Genomic DNA, 17,379 nt, shown 5'->3' on the forward strand with positions numbered 1-17,379 from the left:
GTCACAGGCACACATCTACCTGTGACTTTTGATGCCGGGACCATATTCACACACCAAAGCTGGCAGGGATATAGAGTCCAGCGGCTCCCAGTGAAGCTCCACCCCATACCCATGTAGCCCCTCCCCCATCCCATGTAAATCTGCCTCCATGGTACCGTAGAGGAAGTCACCAGAGCTCGGAGCAGAAGAACTGATCATCTGCTGTAAGTTCTCATTGTATGGCTAGCAATGCGACCACTGGCCACACAAGGCGCTAAGGGGCCCATTTATCATTCATTGAGGTAAACGCACCTGTTTTCGGGGGTTTACCTCAAATACTAAGTATCCCCCGGATGTATGAAGGAGGGACCGCAGCAGGTATCTCTGATACTTGCTGTGATCCCTGCATTGCCGCTGGCAGCCGCCTCCCCCATGGGTTTCTATGGGGGATGCGATGCTGCCAAATGTACCAATATCGGGAATGTGAAGCATTCCCGATATTGGCACCAGCAGCTAATGCCATCTGAAGATAGCGTTAGCCGCTGTAGTCTATAGGCACTTACCACATATCAGCCATCGGAGGGATCTCCCAGATCCCTCAGCCGGCAATGGGCGCCGCTCATGTGCAGTCCACGGGACTGCGCATGCGCAGCAGCCTCGAATGCACTCTGGCCACATCGCAGGAACGTGCTCCCGTTTTGGAGCCCGTCACCCTGCATGTGCCGGTTAATACATCCGGCCACTATGATCGCATTTTGCAATGCGATCATGGGCGGTACTGTATGCCCTGATCGCATCGCAAAATGTGATCATTAATAAATGGGCCCCTAAGTGAGGTGAGCTGAATGCAGGTGGGAAAGGCCCAGTAGATTCTCCAGCCCCATGGCAACTGAACCCGATGCACCCACGGTAACTACGCCTTCTACCATTACTGACTTCAACAAATGCCATAGTCAGGGAAAATCTGCTTCTAACTATAAACTGTAACTTCTCAGAAGGTCTTTGTTACAATATACTTCTACTGCATTTGGATAGGGAATACAAATAAGCTACAGCTAGGATTTTAAATGGACTTCCCTGTATAATAATTAGAATTTGCATTATACATTATCCAATGGATGGCAGATCTTATATAATGTCATATATGTACAAACTGTTCTTAATCTAATTTATTGTATAGATGTGTCCACTCCACATACATCTATCCTCCGTGTTCTACAAGTCGCATTGCACATAACACGTAAGCGCCGTGCGACTCGGTAGCACCGAGCAACTTTTCGTTTGACTTTTTCTCTTAAAATGCATCTTTTTCGCAAAGCGAATAGAACGCACAAGCAACTTCTGCTGATTAAAAAGGTATGCGGCATGCCTATATTCTGTCAGTCACTGCGGATGTAACCGACATGCAAAATGCTCGGTTACAGTGTCAGCGGCCACCACGAGTTATATCCCTGGCAAATTGTGGAAGTCTTTCACTTCCCCGGCGGAAGCTGACACTGCTCATGTGCACAGCATCAGCTGCCAGAGCCGGTCGGGGGGCTGCGAGAGAGAGATCGAAAGATCTCTCTCCTGCACCTGGAGCCCCTATAGGCTCAAAGCACTTTACACCATCTCAGAAAAGTTTAGCTTTTTGGAGTTTAGTACATAGGGGTCAGATTGAAGTCCCCATTGATAATAATGGGGACTGCGATCTGCAGCACTAATTAGAACTTTGCCAGAGATTTCTGTGAAATCCCCTGCATTGTGCTTTTAGTACATAGGAGCAAAACATAAAGCTGCAGTTTCTGCATAATTTTATCTATCAAACAGCTTGATACATAAGCTCCTAAAACTTTATAAATGAACACAATTTAAAAAAACAAAGTCGGGATTGTGTCTGCGATTACAGAGGCTGGCAAGAAATGTGTGTCTGTTTGATAGGGAATATAGATTGTAAGCTCCATTGGGGCAGGGACTGATGTGAATGACTGAAATATTTTCTTACAGAGCCTGGGGGTCCAGCAATGCCCGATAGACCCTCCCCCGAGGCACAGCTCCCTCCAAGAATATAGTGCTATAGTGGAATCTATCCTCCTTATACCCAGTTTTGCTATGGGCCTGGTGACTGTTCCACTAACTGTATGATTTAATAACCTTATAAAAATACATTTTCATTGACATTTAGACAAAAACAAAGTCACAGTTTACAGGTTTTGTTTCTTACAGTATTTATATTAATGACCTTTGTTATCTAGAAAATATGAGACCTTTTCATATGTTCATTTCTCAGAACTCTGACTATTGTGAGTTTGAAAAAAGTCTGTTATTTGACCTTTATAAAAGTTTGCATTGTGATATCTACTATTTGTGACTAAAACAAAGGACCCCTTAATGAGTACTCCCACGTATTGGTGTTTATATATATATGGTTTATAATGATATACTCTGTAATGTTATTGTAATCCCTAGTATAGTAATTATTTTCTGATTACAGACAAGGGGAAAGTGCATACTGTAAGGAACTAGGAAAATGGAGTTCCCAGACACAAAGATCATACAATTTAAATGTTATATAGGAAAAAATACATACTAACAGGGACGGACTGCTGCTAAAAACCATGCTGATATTGTTTGCATGCGTGTGCTACTGGCACATGTGGACAGGAAAGGAGAGCATGGCCACGCAACGTGGGGGTATGGACACGCGGCACAGCGGCACGGCCACATGTTATTCCCTATTTAAGCATGCCAGACGATCAGAGTGCCGGGAGGTGGAGCTGCTCAGCCAGGACTCCAGACGGTCGGACCGGTCCATGAAGACATCGGCCCTTCCAGTGGCGTCCCTCGCCGCTGTCACACCCGGTGCGGGGATTGTAGTAGTGCGAAACTGCGTGCTGGAAAAAGGGAGAGTGGCCTTGCGGGCAGGGGGCGTGGCCTCTCGGCCCGTACCCCCGTTTTAGTTACTCAGGGGGTCCCGGAGGGGTGAACTGCCCCTGGGGACCACTCTGTGTGCAGTGCAGGCTCCTTCACAGTGTCAGGAGCCAAGTGCTGCAAGTAACAGTACAGCACCAAGCTCTTGTCACTGAGGAGGAGTCGGCACTTTGGTGTACCCCTTGGCGGGTGACACCCGGGTGTGCGGCCTGCACCCCCCTTGTGACGCCACTGGGCCCTTCTGGCATTTGCCAGATGGGATTACTGCATACTTATTTACTTTTAGTATCTGCTCCTCGGATACTATGGCCCGTATTCAATTAGAGCCGAGCCGCGATAATTTAACGCGGCCCGGACTTAATGCCGACTTCGCCTGTTTTGTTGGCGTTAAAGTATCGCGCGCGTGCCCGCGTATCCCCGTATTCAATTTCAAAGTAGGCGAAAACGGGACCTGGCGATACTTGGATCGGCGAAAAAAAACGTGAATTTTCGGGAAATAATTGTAGGATCCCCCTAAAGATGTCCAGACCTCGGGGATCACTATGGGTACCCCCGTTTTTGCATGCAGAAGAAAGTCGGGTTTTTTAAATAGCCACGGCAGGTGTTTTTTTCCCGACTTTGAAGAAGTAATGCAGAAGAGCAGTTAGGTTTTTTTTTTTCAGTTTTTTAAGTGGACCCATCAAATTTGGGGTACATGAAAATGGGTACTAGCATATTTTTAAGTCCCTAAAGTCATTTTTTATAAATTCAGCAAAAATGCACTTGCCGGCGGCTATTAAAATCCCGACTTTGTTTAGGAGATAAAAATGGGGGTACCCATTGTGATCCCCTATGACTAAACATCTTTAGGGGGTTTCCTGGATTTTTTCCCTAAAATTCCTGTTGTGTTTATACCTGTAAAAAAAAAAAAAAAAAAAAAAAAAGAATGACATAAGGTCCCCCCCATAAGCCAAACCAGCCCCAGGCTTGGCAGCCAGTGGTGGTTTCTAAAAATAGGGGGGAACAAAATGTGTAGAGTTCCACCGTATTTTAGAAACCAATACCAGGCTGCAAGGACTAGTGCTGGTTTTAAATATAGGGGGCAAAAAAGACATGGGGTACCCCCTATATTTAAGACCAGCACCAGACCCAACCGACTGGTGTGTAATGCCACAGCCCGGAGACCCAATCACCGGGGCTCCAGGTCCAAAGCATTAGCACGCCAAGACGGTCAGCGCAAGCCGGTGATCTCGGGGGAGTCGGGAACCCCCAAAAAAGGGTCCCCCCCTCTCGAGCTCTTCCTCATACCCCTGGAGTGGTGGGTATGGGGGTAATGGGGGGGGGGGCAAATAATGTAAGACTATTTTACTTTACAGCGGAACTAAAAGTGCCAGCATGTCTGCCATTTTGCACTTGTGGAACTACAAGTGCCAGCAGACATGCGGCCTTTTCCGCCTATTACATTGCGTTAACTTTCCGCCTAGGCGGAAAGTCTTTCTAATTGAATACGGGGTAAAATGAAAACAGGCGAAAATGACATCAAATTGAATACGGCCCTATATTGGTTGAGCTTATTTCCCCTTCGTGCTGGGGACCTGGAAGTGACGTAAGTGAGGGCGGAAGTGCAGTTCCTGCCCATGACAGCCAGCTACAGAAGTACTTTGTCCCTACTTAAAAACAAGTTTGTTGTCCCCTCGCAGGCTCGCAGCGCTCGCCACACTTGGGGCACGGTGGCTCGCTACATGGTTATATTCCCCCTCTATGCCCACTTGGCTGGCAGGGAATGATGCTGGACACTGGCTGATGACGTCAGGGTCCTCTCTGTGAAGGGGATTTAGACGTCACATTACCATATAATATTGTACAGCAGGGGGCTGCAATGACGTGCTTCAAGGCGCCCCGTCTACCTCCCACCAGGATCACCCTTTTTGGGTTCTCAGAGAGGACACCATTCAGATGTGGGGCAGTATGTATCAGATGGAACAGAGGTGTAAGTGGAGCAAGGAGGTGATAATGTGCCTCCTGCCTCAGTGATGTCATTGCTTTCTAGTGAATGATAGGCTACATCCTGTGAATACTGATTCAGTGGTCACAATGGCTTGTTGTTACACAGATACATGGAGGGCTGCCATGCATGCCATGTTATTACCCTTCACCTGCAGCCTTAGCTTCGGCAACACAGGAGAGGACACCGTGGAAGAGGGAAACACTGCTGGAGCGAGATGCAATGATACTAACATGGATATACTGCTGCCCACTATTTTTGATCCAACAGAGTTAGTGGCTCTTTAACGGTGACATGTTTGCGCGATCTGAGACAAAAGCTGTCTGATATAAAAGGACTGATTTCTGGGATTATGTGACTCATTAAAGTCACTGACCACTACCTCTGTACTATTCCACATGACAGGGCTTTGGAAATGCTGAAAGGATGCAGAGAACTGAGTCACTCATTTGTTTTCATGTTTTTCAGCGCTGTTAACAATTCTCCTCAATACTGCATGTCATGAAAAGGTTCTTTGAGGCAGATTCGTGAAGAAGTAATGCTATTATTACATTATGTTTATTTAAATCTTCACGTTCCGCATATCAAATATGTGAAAGGAGTAAAATAAAGTGTGTACAGTGCAGTGCTCAGGAGCTCCCTGCTATTACTGCAAACTGTCATCTTCTACTTTTATTATACATTTTAATGTCTCCTAATAAATATTCTAATCAATTTTGCAACACAGCTCTGCTCAGAAAGCTGTGAGGTGACAGAGTATTTCAGCACAGAGAGGAGAGGAACACTGCACAATAGTCTATGATCTGATTACCAGACATACACAGCTTTGTAGAGCATATTTATGAAGGAGAGAAATGTCCTAGTCCCCATTACAGGGTGGGTGCAATATAGGTTTAGGTGTATTGACCCCTAAGCCAATGCCTCACCTGTGTTCCAGTGACGTGCAGTGAGGTAAATGGCTGGGGAGGCACAGTTTTTACATCAAAACTCTGGAGCATGACAGGGAGTATGATAGGGGAGGGGGTATGACAGGGGAGACTTTGCCTCCCCTGCCTCCCCGTCCCTGCTGTGTTCTTGGGGAAGACATGCTTATTGCCATGATATAACTAAGGGCCTGATTCAAAGGTAGAAGCAGTATTGATGCCACACGCAGTTGGCCGATGTTGTAAGTCTGCGCATGGGTCAGTGTCAGACTGCGCATACGTCCCGATGGTTCCTGCAGGGAGACGCAGAAAGATTTTGGACACAAGAGCTGGGCATTTCAGTTGGCGTTCCTGAGAGATAAGAGTAGCTAGCCATATGTGTCGCTGTCGCTGACAGACGCAGTAGCGCTGGCGCAGAACCCCCTTCCAGCTACCGCCTGTCTCCCTCATATACAACATGCTAGTCCATTGCCTGCCCTCCAACAACAGAACAATAACAGGGTACGGAATCATAGGCAAATGCAGGGGGGGTTCCATCTGCCTGGAAACCCCCCTCACCAGCCCATACCGTTACCACAATAGAAATAGTAATATAATAGAATTTTACTAGTGCTGCATGTTCTTGGAATGGTGCCCACATCTAAAATAAAAACAGGCAGGATGGACCTACTGCCGCTTATAATGGGTTACTGTGATCGCTGGTCCTGTATATGCTGGAATTATGACACACCATACACTTTGTATGATACATATTATAGCTGGTTAAGTGCTAATTCTGCCCTCTTCATGGACTGGCCACACTCACTCTAAAATCAAACATTTGGAAACCCCCCTCTAGAAATCCTACGTTTGACACTGGGAATGATAGTCTGATGCCCAGAGTTGGTGGTACACTGGCATTCTATGTATGTCTTGCATATGTAAAATTGGCAACACATTAGAACTATACCACCACTCCCGCTTGACCAGGGCTGATTCATGTGGTGAGAAGATGATTTAATAGTGGTGCTCTGTGGTCATCTTTGAACCATGAGCGTATCTATAATGGGTACAGGTGTGAGCTGCACGCGACCGCCCCTGGTTCCAGGAGGGCCCCCACGCACACTCTGCTTGCATTCACAATATTTACCTCTTCATCGGCACTGCAGGAATCCCTGGGGAAATGGTGTCCACACCATTTTTCCTACGTTCTGCCTATGCGCATTACAGAAATCACCGGAAAAATGGCACGATCGCTATGTTACCGGATATCTGAGTATGAGCAGTAGATTCTGTCATTGTGTCAAAGTCTACTCGGGAATGCGACAGCGAGAGAGAGGGTCCCGCACGGAGACACATGGGCCCATGCACATGGGACCACACCTCTGTTAAAACCGCCCATGCTGCCATTACTAATGATCCATTGTGGTCACACACTTTACTATCTAATTCCAACTATTGTTAAACTCCCCTAATCGCAATTTTCACAAGACAAAGGACAGCATTCATGTTGAAGTCATGCTACAATTTAACCCATACATCACAAAACATATGTACATATACTGTAGGTTTTCATACCTTTGTGTCTGTGGGTTGAAGCAGAAATGTGTTCACATAGTTTTCAGATATAATGAGCCCACACCCAACTTATGACATTGAATTAAGAATGAAATAGCCTACTGTATTCTCACATAGTAAGATCAGAGGAAACATCAGACAAACATTGTCCTTGGCTGACATTTCTTCACAGCATGCTCTAAACCAGAGGTTCTCAAACTCAGTCCTCAGGACCCCACACAGCTCACAGTTTCCAGGTCACCCAGCAGATGCACAGGTGTATTCATTACTCACTGACACATTTTAAAAGATCCACAGGTGGAGCTAATTATTTCACTTGCGATTCTGTGAGGCGATCTGGAAAACATGCACTGTTTGGGGTCCTGAGGACAGTGGGCCTAATTCAGACCCGCTATGGGTCTCGTACCAAAGGGGGCGTGCTGTCGATGGTGAGTGAACGCCTCCCGCTATGGGAACGCCTACTGTCTAGGGCCGGCGCCACTGACATCACATGTGCACCTTGAGGAGAGGGTGGGCATTACTCATCGTGGCAGGACTTGTCAGAGATGTGCCTGTGACAGGCAGCCTGACGACCAATCAAATTAGCATACACCTGTCTTTGCAGAGAAGTGGACGTGGGGCTCTCAGTCTCGATAATGTAATAATTAAATAGCGAGATTGCCATCAAACTCTTTCCCGCTCTCTGGGCCTAATTCAGACCCGCTCGCAAGCGCTGAGCGTTCGCAAGTGGGTTGATGTTGGGTGAGTGCGCATGCGCACGAGGGAGCCGTCTCCATCGTGCGCATGCGCGAGACCCGGATAGCGATGGGCAAGCCGTCGCTATGGGTCTCGCTACAAAGGGGGCGTGCTGTCGATGGTGAGTGACAGCACTCCCCCTTTGGTGGGCGTGCCGGGGGCGTGGCTGCCCAGACGGAGGCGTTCCCATGGGAACGCCTACTGTCTGGGGACGGCCCCACTGACATCACAAGTGATGTCAGTGGGAGTGCTCTCAGCTCTGATAGAGCCGAAAGCACTCCAGGGCTTGCGGCAACGAGACCCTACCACAAGGGTCTCGTCGCAAGCCCGATGGTCGCGATGGTCTTGACCATCGCGACCATCTTTTTGGCCGCTCGCTATAGCTGTGGGTGGTCACCCACAGCTATGCGAGCGGCCAGGAGGCCGCTCTAAAAAAAGAGAAGGACGGCCCTGATTCAGAGCGAGCGCTCTGTCAGAGCGTCCGGCTCTGAATCAGGGCCAGAGTTTGAGAACCTGTGTTCTAAACAAACTACTTTTTGGATTAGGGGAAATGCATGTAATATTTCACAATTATTTTTGGTTTACATTGTAAATGAATAACATATCATTAAACCTCATTTTATATATGTCTGATAATTCAGAGCAAGTCTGAAAATAGAATTACTCTAATTAAATAAATATTCTGCTTACTTAAAGAGAAAATAAACTGTGATCACTTGGCCCCGAAGTCATAGAAACTGAAATGTAGCTTTTTCTTTCACAAGTGTCAATGGGTTTTTTCATCGGTAAGGCCAGCTACACACTTGTATGACCGGCAGTCGTGCTAATGGAGGGGGCGATTTCCCTTCATACGGGCAAAACATGGGTAAACTTGCATGTATTCTCAGCACCAGCTCGTAGGCTATTACATTTAACCCATAGTGTTTTAGACAAGATGTTTGTCATTTCTTATCTGCGCTATTCACGGTAAAACGAAATTCGTATTTGGTCTAATGTACTGGACGGGGGCTCCAAAAGATGAGTTTGCAGTGAAGTGATCAGGGCTCACCTAACTCCTTTTCAGGACCCCCGAAGCGCTATTGCGCATACGTGGTCTACAGTAAGTGCAGCAAACCAATATGTTTTGCAAATTGTAGTCCATACCTACCGGGGCCAAACTCCAGACAGCTTCGCATTTCAATCCTTGGTAAATCAAACAGACTAGCAGCCACCATAGAAACCTATATGGTATATTGTGGCGATCATTAATAATTGCGGCTTTCCTCCGTAAACAGGTGTTTTATGCGGCAAATATCGAATGATAAATAGGCTCTTAGGTGTCTGGTAATCCCACATTTAGCCCCGAAATCACATCTTATCATGGATTTCAGTTGTCAGTTTAGGAGGGTGTGAGCTGGAAACCATGTTAACTGCACTTGTGTCCTTACTGCAGGCTATAATGTAGTAATGGTATAGCTTTCACAACTTAAGCTGGGGGGTAAAATTCCACCATAAATTACGTGAGTGATTTAAACTGCCTCTTATTCATAGTGTATTATGAGCATTTTAATTATTATTAGAAAATCTGCCTATTTCTGGCATAAATATAATACATTATTACAACTTCACAAAAACATGTAATTTTGACATTAGTAGCTTAAAAGAGTACTAATACATAAAACACGTACACAATTTTACAAACACAATTTGTTTTTTTCATAATCATGTCACAATAACATAACAAAAGCAGGATACAGGAATCAACATACCCCAGGTATTAAATAACAAATGACATACAGCCCCACGTTAACATCACCTAGAGTATAAACTAAAAACTTGGATAAAAACATAGGGCAGAGGTCCCCAAACGCGGTCCTCAAAGCTCCCCAACAGTTCAGGTTTTAGAGATTTCTATGGTTGAGCACAGGTGACTTAGGGCCTGATTCAGAGCCGGACGCAATTAGCGCTCGCTCGTCCAGAAAATAGGGGTGGCTATTCAAATAAACCGTTCGCTCTTTGCGGTCTGTTCACGCCTCTAGGTCTGAACGAGCGTACAAAACTTGCGGTCGTTTTTTGGGAAACTACACCCCCTGGCCGCTCGCATCCTACGTCATGTCCGCTATTTATTAGATTAATCGAGTACATCGACCAGCGTATGAACTGCTCGCTATTCTTGTGGTTGGTTTTTGCTACCACAATTTTGCAAGCAGTTCTGGCTATAAAATAACCCAGTGACGTGGTCAATGACGCTGCTGTTTTAATTATGCACACCAATAAAACGCCCGTTTTGACCTTTAAGCACGCCTGCGTTCGGATCTCCACTCCCCGTTTTCAAGCACTTTCCCCTGTTACCACCCACATACGCCTCTTTCTGTCACTCAAATTATCAGGCATTCGCTATTTTGCGAGCACATCATTTTCGACCGCACTGACTGGTTCACGCATGCCTATAACGATCTGTACGTATGCGCAGTTGGGCAAACATCGCTCGGAGCGAACGAGAGGCCGCTTACGAGCGGCTTTGAATCACGCCCTTAATTCGTACCTCAGTCAATTTGATTTAACCACCTGTGCTCAACCATGGATAGCTCTAAAACCTGAACTGTTGGGGAGCCTGGAGAACTGTGTTTGGGAACCTCTGACATATGGGAATGATTCAGAGATGGACGCTGCTGTGTTCACACTAGCACCCATTGGAGAAGCCGCGATGGCGATATGTAAAGGCTAGTTTCAGCCTTCGCCCTGTGCACTAGTGTGTGCCGAAGTGAGCGCTCTGAACTTGGCTCTATGTGTCATAATGATTATTTTTTTACCATGGAATCATAGTACAATTTTATAAATCAAGAGAAGGGAAACAGGAGATTTTACAATTTTAATCAGACCCAGAACAACAAAACTACAGAAAGAAAACAAGCCCTGCCCATCTCTATTACACAATGCTAGACCTGTAATCCAACAGACTAGTGACATACATCAGTCATTGGTGTCTCTGAAGGTACGCAAGTCATGGAGTGGAACAAGAGTGATGTCATTCTGCTACAGTTCAGACCTGTTCCTATTTGCATTTTTGCAGATAAAATGCTCATTTGATTTGCCTGCCCCGATTATAAACCTGATTACATCATCATATCCTCCCTCTTCTTGTAAAAAGTGCATAATGAAATTAAAGAGGAACTGATTAACTACATTATTTGTGTCTAGTTCCTCTTTATCCAGTTGACACACAATACATAATAGAACTATATAAGAGAAAAGTTACATTTTTTTCAAGAAAATTCAACCTTTTTATTTTCTGACCTTAATTCTTAGATGCAGCCAAGGCCGGCGTGTGAGTACTGGGTGCTGTGTATTTCTTACTAAGTACTGAGCAGCAGGGCACAAAATCTGCCATTGTGGGTAGTGAGATACTTGGCTGTGACTTGATAACCCCCTACCACACTTTCTGCCCATTACTATAATAGAGGAGCAGCAGCGGAAAGCTTCACAGCTTCTGCCCACACATGTCAGCAACTGCCTAAGGTTGCCTAATGGTAGTGCCGGCCCTGGAAAACTCCCCTGGTATTAAGGATGTATCACTGGTCATTTTTCTCCCTGGTGTCCACATTTTTCAATATTAAGTTGACCAATTGCAGAATGACATCTGTTTCAGAGATGCACAGGAGAATGGATCTTGCGATTGTTAGCGCTGCGCATGCTTTGTATCTGAGCAACTACTGGCAATTTAGAGTCGTATGTACCTCAAGGGGATGTAGTCGGCATCCCGGTATGTGGGATGCCGACGGTCTGAATACCGGCACCGAAATTCCGATAGGTCTGGATCCTGGCACCAGTATCCCGACCGCCGGCATCCTGAAGGTAACTATCAGGGTGTTAGGGGGAGGTTAGGGTTAGGTAGCAGGGTTAGACACTAGGGGGGAGGTTAGGGTTATGCACAGGGGAGGAGGGTTAGGTGTAGGGTAGGGTTTAGAAAAATACTCCCCTCTCTTCCCTATGGGTGTCGGGATTCTGGCTGTCGGGATGCCGCTGTCAGTATTCTGACCAGCAGCATCCCGACAGCTGGGATTTCATTCCCAACCCATCTCAAGTGCATCCCTTTCGGCTGATGTGACTGTTCCAGGCTACGTGTTCTTTTCTGAGGACGTGTCGTGGATGTGTAGGCTGAGGTACCGGCTAGAGTTGTGTGTATGCAGAGATCCATCTGATTTTGTGGATTTAGGAGCTCATTCAGAGCCGGTCGCTGCTGGCGGTCGGTCGCTCTGAATGTGTTTTTTTTTTTTTTTGGTCTCCGGCCGCTCGCAAAGCTGTGCGAGCGGGCTGGAGACCGTCGCGATAATCGCGACCATCAGTCTTGCAACAAGACCCTAGGGTAGGGTCTAGGCTGCAGCAAGGCCGAGTGGACTCCCTGCTCTAATAGTGCAGGAAGTCCACTACTGACATCAATAGTGGTGTCAGTTGGACTGCCCAACAAACGCCAGGCATTCCTAAGGGGACGCCTGCGATTATGCAGCCACCCCCCCTACCCGCCCACAAAACGGGGCGAGCTGTCAATCAACATTGACAGCTGCCCCGTCTTGTTGCGAGCCCCGTAGCGACTGAACTTCAGTCGCTCAGCGGGGCTCGCGCACGCACACGCTGGACCCGGCGCATGAATCAGCTCCTTATTCTCCCCATCCTGCCCACTTCACTAGGAAGCAGGAGGACCATCTAATCTTCCCAGTCTCCCAAGTGTTCCTGGATAGTAGGTAAATATGCTTTATTTGTGTGGGAATCATATGGACCTTAATGCCGAACACATCTGAGGATATAAACTATTTAAAGCAACCCAAAATTGTGGCCACGAGTTCTTTTGGTGCTACATGGTGAATAAAACCAAGAGAATAGCTTCCAATTTTCCAAGGCTTCATAGAAAGCGATGTACGGTAAATGTATTTACTGTATTTGTGGGGCAGGGGGGTGGGGGTCCCACTGTAAGTAGGTGGGAAAGTGAGTAAATTAAGATGGTTTGTGGATTATGGGCCTGATTCAGACCCACTTGCGAGCGCATATCGCTCGCAAGCGGGTCGATGGCTGGCAGTGCGCACTGCGCGTGCGCAGGCCCCGGAGATAGTGAGAACTTCACTTGCTCGGGGCTCGCAGCAAAACGCGGCAGCTGTTGATATTGATCGACAGCTCGCCCTGTTTCGTAGGCGGGTCGGTGGGGTGGCTGGCCAAACGGAGGTGTTCCTGAACTGACACGTGATGTCAGTAGTGAACGTCCTGCTCTATTAGAGCAGGAAGCTCACTGGGGCTTGCGGTGGACGAGACCCTACCACAAGCATCTCATCACAAGCCCGATGGTCGCGACCATCGCCAGGCCGCCTGCTAAAGCTGTGGTTGGCCACCCACAGCTTAGCAAGCGGCCTGGAGGCCGATGAAAAAAAACCCGTCCTGCCCTGATTCAGAGCGAGCGCTCGCGAATAGCGAGCGCCTCTAAATCAGGGCCTATGTACTTTAAAAATGTCACAAACACTGGCTCTAGAAGTCATGGCTGTAAACTAATGTCATAATTAATTGTTCATTGTGGGTGTTAAGTGAATGCAAAAAGAATACACAACCAGCCCCGTGCATACTGTTTGCATTAATGCATTTCGACATACTGGAATGAATTTGCTAGGTGCATTATGCACTGGGAACTTGGTGGGCTATAATTACAAACATAAATATGCCTCATTCCCACAGGTATCATCGTATATAACACTGTGACTGATAAACCCATAAATCTACTACAGCTTATGTACAATAAAATCCCTGTCCCCATTTTATGACTAACAGGGGTTTGTTTTTGTTAATGGGTTTGGTTGGAACTGGTTCTGCTGTAGTGTGGGAATGATTGTGACACGCCTGAGCCTAATTAAGACAATATTATAAGTGCAGGTTTAGCTTGTTGGTACATAGCTGTAGGGCTATTGTTATTTGCATTGTCAAAAGCTTTGCTATGAATCAAATATTTGTGATAAAAAAAAAAAGTTATAGTATTGTTCCTAGTCTACAGCTTGACTTTGGGGTCTAATTATCAGAGAACCAAGAGCCATAATCTAAGAAGCCCCATGGCCAGCAATAGCCTCTATCGGCTACCTCTGGCAATAGCTTCATCGTGTAAAGGACAGAGGTAGTACCTCCTATTGCTATCGCCTTCTCAGGTATTTTTGTTTTTTACATATTTTTTTTATAATTTTGTTTTTACATTTTTCTTGTGGAAGCAGCTTGAAATTGTAAATGTAACTAGGGGATTGGATTATGGGCTTGATTCATTATGGATCGCAATAGCTATTACGCACGCTATCTCACTGCGAAGATATGCTAATGATTGCAATCGCAATGCTGACGCAGCCTAACATAAGGATGTCCACCTTACCCTGCACACACATCCGTAATACTTAGCAAGTCTGCGAAGCCATCGGTAACATCGAGTACCATCGCAGCCTCACGCACACTTGCACAAGGTCAGACCTTACTCAGGAATTGCTAACCTCATCGCACGCAGTGAAAGCCCAAGCTGCGTATGGCATCGCAGTGGCAAATTAACGCACGTCTGTAACAGCGTTCAAACGCCTTGCACGTCTGCGTTTTGCCACCCCCTCCACCCCGTCACCACCACCAAACGGTACTTCCTCTCAATCACTCTGCAATGGGTTTGCGTAGTCACTGCAATTGCAGTCCCATCCGCAGTCGGTTGTTCGCGCAAAGCATAAGTATGCGCAGAACGCAACAATTGGCCGATTGCGTGTATAATCGCAGTTGCGCTCGGTAGTGAATCAGGCCCTATGTTCAATGATTTTGTCATTGTAAGATTTAAGAATACGCAAATAGGCGGAACGCCACTTCGTCGGAACCCGTAACATAATTGATAGGAAGGCCTAGCGATGCAATTAGATCCTTTTGCAGCCTGCTCTCTGCTCTCCTGAACATACGCAGGGGCTAGAGGAGATGCAGGGAAACCATGTTGGGTTTCACTGTACGAGCTCTGTCATGATAGATGATAGCGGATGCAGGCTCTGGGGGAACTACAGCTGGTTCAGGTGGTGCTGCAGCTACAGGCTCCCTTCTTTTCCAGGTCACTCAGCTGCTGCACCCCCAGTCAGTGCCATCCCGAGAGTGATGCGACCAAGGGACCACTGCTATTGTGGCTCCTGGGCCTGCATCCGAGGTCACCTTGGGAACGCCTGAAGACGCAAATGGCGTCCTCAAGACGTACTCTGACGCCTAGCGCCCTGCTCACAGCTTTCCAATCCTGGCTCGTTGTTCTCTGCAGCGCATTGCATATGACATCATGATCATGTCGCATTGCTGATCGTGAACAGGAGACAACAGGAGCTGCCAGCAGACAGAGAGGAAGAAAACGTTGATGAGAAAAAGTAGAAAGGCGAATCAGAAAAAGGACTACAGAGGTGACAGAGGGCGTGTGGGAAGGTGTGTGTATAGGTGCCTCAGTACCATATTTCTCTTTAAACCTCCTATAACATGAAATAAAAATATATTTCAGTTTTAACAACAACATTTGTTTTCATTTGTGAGAGAACAATCTATGGGGTCTATTTACTAAGCAGTGTTAGGAGACAGAGGGCCTGATTCAGAGCCGGACGCTCTGACCAGAGAGCTTGCTCTGAATCAGGGCCCTCCTACCTAAAAATGGAGCGGCCTCCTGGCCGCTCGCATAGCTGTGGGTGACCACCCACAGCTTATGCAGCGGCCAAAAAGACCCTGCGGTAGGGTCTTGCTGCCGCACGCCCAGGAGTGCTTTTGGCTCTATCAGAGCAAAAAGCACTCCCACTGACATCACTAGTGATGTCAGTGGGGCCGGAGCCAGACGGTAGGCGTTCCCATGGGTCTCGCACCATCGACAGCACGCCCCCTTTGGTGCGAGACCCATAGCGACAGCTTGGCTGTCGCTATGTGGGTCCTGCGCATGCGCACGACGGAGCTCCCTCCGTCATGCGCATTAGGGCACCATCGACCCGCTTGCGAGCGCTCAGCGCTCGCGAGCGGGTCTGAATTAGGCCCTGAGTGAAAAGTGATAAGGTGCCAGCCAATCAGCTCCCAACTGTCATTTTTCAAACACAGCCTGTGAGATGACAGTTGGGAGCTGATTGGCTGGCACCTTATCACTTTCTTATCACTTTTCACTATGTTTCCTAACACTGCTTAGTAAATAGACCCCTATATATGTTAACTGTTACCAGGTACTTCCGCAATGTCTACCCAACTGTGTAACAGGTAATATAGTTTATGCTCAGATTTACCACTAAAGGCAGCTTGGGCAGAATTTCCCTCTTACTTGCAGTGATTGACAGTGTAATAATAATGTACATTTATCTATGTGCTCACTTGCCTGTTGTGGGGACAGAAAGGTGCCAGAATTCAGTTCCTCCGTGTTCCGGCAGGAAAATAAGCATTGGTTTTTTTAGTTAGATATGAAGGTAAATATAGAAAGAAATTTGAATTACATTTTAATATTTTCCAACATGCATATTTCCAACTGATATCTCAGTCCCACAATAAGCATTTGTACGTTAGGACTTCCCAAACCATTAAGCGGGTAGTGAGATGGGCCAATAGTTACTCAAAATGTAAACGTCTGTGTATTCAGCGCTTAGTAAATGGACCTTTATGTCTTGATGCAGGTTTCTCCTAGTTTCATCCATCTTTTCATTCCACACAACTGGAGTTCTGCACAAGTAACCAGCAATTACTCTGTGAGCCGTTGTCTATGAGCACATTTGAAATGCGAGTCCTGCTCTATGTAGCCCTATTAACCCTAGGGTAAACTAGAATAAGTACATATTGGGGTTGATGTGCATTGAATGCATTGAGAGTGCGGTCTGGCACCTTGGTGCATTTTGTGACACATTGATACCCACATATATATGTGTATATGTATATATATATATATATATATATATATATATATATATACACACACATATATAGGGATAGGATAAGCATACATTGATCTGTTTATATTATAAGGTTGTATATGAAATGAAAGTGTATATATTTATTGTTAAGAATGTGAGGGGAGGGATAGAGCCACAGCAGGAGCAGTGATGGCGTTTTGGAGCACCTACATTGGGCTGGTTTGACACAGGGAGCGCAAGCACTGGAAGCTTCCAGATGCAGCGCGAGCAGGGAGAGAGGGAGCTCGCGAGGAGAGCGGGAAGGCAGGGAGGTTGCGCGGCATGAGAGAAGGTACTTAAGGGCTGCGCTAGCGCCACTGAGTCAGTCTGCTGTTCCCCCCTCCAGTGACCGCATCGCACTGACCTCTATGAGCATAGG

At 46.7% G+C, this 17,379-nt stretch overlaps 1 protein-coding gene and 1 long non-coding RNA gene across 5 annotated transcripts in view; one reads left to right on the forward strand and one right to left on the reverse strand.

Annotated features, from left to right (window-relative positions):
* Nucleotides 1-17,379, forward strand: part of NEBL (nebulette) — a 276,780-nt gene that overhangs the window by 47,544 nt on the left and 211,857 nt on the right. The gene's annotated exons all lie outside the window — the stretch shown is intronic.
* Nucleotides 1-17,379, reverse strand: part of LOC148517441 (uncharacterized) — a 44,765-nt gene that overhangs the window by 20,147 nt on the left and 7,239 nt on the right. Inside the window, exon 3 of one of the 2 annotated variants that reach the window (XR_015879284.1) lies at nt 16,576-16,773. The exons of the other annotated variant lie outside the window; for it this stretch is intronic. This is a non-coding gene — a long non-coding RNA (uncharacterized LOC148517441). Of the gene's footprint in view, nt 1-16,575; nt 16,774-17,379 lie in introns of those variants that run through there. 2 annotated transcript variants of the gene reach the window in all.

Source organism: Taudactylus pleione, unplaced genomic scaffold (assembly GCF_031769625.1).
Source record: "Taudactylus pleione unplaced genomic scaffold, aTauple2 ptg000216l, whole genome shotgun sequence".
In the NCBI taxonomy this organism is placed as follows: domain Eukaryota; kingdom Metazoa; phylum Chordata; class Amphibia; order Anura; family Myobatrachidae; genus Taudactylus; species Taudactylus pleione.